Source organism: Cryptotermes secundus, unplaced genomic scaffold, assembly GCF_002891405.2.
Source record: "Cryptotermes secundus unplaced genomic scaffold, Csec_1.0 scaffold1406, whole genome shotgun sequence".
In the NCBI taxonomy this organism is placed as follows: Eukaryota; Metazoa; Arthropoda; class Insecta; order Blattodea; family Kalotermitidae; genus Cryptotermes; species Cryptotermes secundus.
The window spans coordinates 1,057,836-1,060,064 of NW_019721015.1; the positions used below are offsets into that span (position 1 = coordinate 1,057,836).

Consider the following 2,229-nt stretch of genomic DNA (forward strand, 5'->3'; position numbering starts at 1 on the left):
TTTAACTTTTTGCATATAGTTTTGTTTTTGGCGTTGAAATTGACAAGTAGCATGTACGAACTACATCAGTTGTAAACATTGGCCAACGTATGGAAAATTAGTAACAACATAGAGAATGAATGTAAATATTTTACCTGATGATGGCCATAAAGGGCAGAAACATGTCGTAAAATATTATGTAAAATATATACATGAATTGTGATGAGGGAACAAATAATAAGTTATTCACACACAGTATTGCTAACTGCTCAATTTGACGTAATATCCTAGCATTGTTCTGGAAAACTAAGTGATTTGATGAAACGAACAAGGCTGTGTGACTGGTAGAACTTAAACGTAGAACTTTCTCTTATCTGTTGCAGGCCAGGTCTGTCCGACAGGAGGACATCTGATACGGTTCGGATTCTGTAAGTACTACCTAATACGTTATTACCCATAGTTAAGCGAAATGTTGAGGTAAGAGCTGTCGAGAAATGCTATCATTCTGGGTTTCATGTCTCCATGTCAAATGAGGTTCAAAGAGCAACCTTCTTTGCGCAGCCTGGTCTGGTATGGACGCTTGTAAATTCGACATGCATTGAACGTACAGTGCAGCGCTGAAGCGGCGTAGACACACGACCTTAAACGCATGAGTCACAACGACCTAAATCCTGCCTACCCGTGAAACCGTTACATATATATTTTATATAATTGTGTGTTCATTTAAGGCTGATAAGAGAGAATGAACGTCAGCAGTAATGCGTAGCAAACAGAAGAAGAAAATATACAGATATTCTCAGAATTACTAGGTTTTCGGACTCTGTCCATTATCTAGTATTCTAGAAATTAGAAAACAACGTTTCCGAAACTGAATCCGTTTCTCTTCATGTCGCACACTTCCAATACCACTGCACTATAGGACATATGAAATCTTCAAGTCATACGTCATATCTTCACAGGTCGGTCTCCTGTACTTTTCTGTTCTCCTGGTTCGAATTCGAATTCCGCCGCTAATATTTCTTTCCTATGCTGCCCTCAACTGAACTCTGTCAGCTTAGGAATTTCGCTCACTTGTATAGTCGAGGGACGGACATCGACAAAGAGTAAACATATCACGTGACCCCTACCCATTATTGCTGTGCACGTCACCGGACATGCGCATCTGACACGCATACTGTTGATGTATGATGTCACAGATCCTACGCCAACTGCCGGACACAAAGGAAACACAGCTTGCTCTACTGTAGCGGGAGCGTATCACCTTTACAGAGCTGCTGACTGGCAACGCGTTGATCAAATACGCCACAATATATTTGATGAATTCTAAAGAATACAAATTGGAGGAATGCAGCAGGAAGCACACCTCAGGCTGGCTGCATGATGATACTTAATAGCCCGACTGATGACACAGTTATCACATGATTCACTCACTTTCTCTTCCCTAAAATATTCCAAACTTTTAGCAGTAATTTTTTCCCCGCGCGCTGTTTGAGTTCCCGCCTCTAATCACAATTGACACTGTTTCCCACATAATCCTTGCAAAGAACTGGAGCACTGCTTTGCTAAAAGCTCTACAAAATGGCTGCAACGTCATAACTTCGTTACAGCCAGTACAGGGTATTTCCATTAGGCGTTGATTGGACACACTCTGCCGGCACGGCCTGCTCTGTCACTCAGACTGCATATGCATCCTGACATTTTTCATAAGCAAGGTCTTCTCTTGCCTAACGCTCCATCTCAAGCATGATTCACAGGTACATGACGGGTAGGCACTGGGCTCCAGACACTGAGACAGATTTTCTCTCATGTTTCTGCAAAGCCCCATACTTGTAGACGACCCTCGTATCGCGCTGTGGCACTGGACCACATACATTGTCTGCTCTATAAATTGTGTTTCGGAGATCGGATTTTTCTCCTTCCTCAGGTAAAACACGACGAAGAGAATCATATTCAATAGGGTCTGTTGGAAAAACGAACGACTATGATGGCCTGACCAACACAATAGAGCTCTCGCCCCAGCAAGAACATTCAAGGCAGCCATAAAAACAAACCAAACAAAACCAGAAAAAACTGTGTGCAACTCACTCACGCATGGAGCTGCCAGTTGTGCAGCCACACAAGAATTTCTCAGCATTTTATGGAATACGAAGGTTCATTACCATGTTCACAAGAGCCCACCACTGATTCCTATTCTGAGCCAGATCATTGCAACCGAAAAACATCCAAATAAAACTGATGGTACTCCACATA

At 42.4% G+C, this 2,229-nt stretch overlaps 1 long non-coding RNA gene across 1 annotated transcript in view; it reads left to right on the plus strand.

Moving 5' to 3' along the window:
- Positions 1–413, plus strand: part of LOC117283174 — a 168,518-nt gene extending 168,105 nt beyond the window's left edge. The window contains exon 3 of the long non-coding RNA XR_004514184.1: positions 363–413. This is a non-coding gene — a long non-coding RNA (uncharacterized LOC117283174). The remainder of the gene's footprint in view (positions 1–362) is intronic.
- The last annotated feature ends 1,816 nt before the right edge of the window (positions 414–2,229 follow it).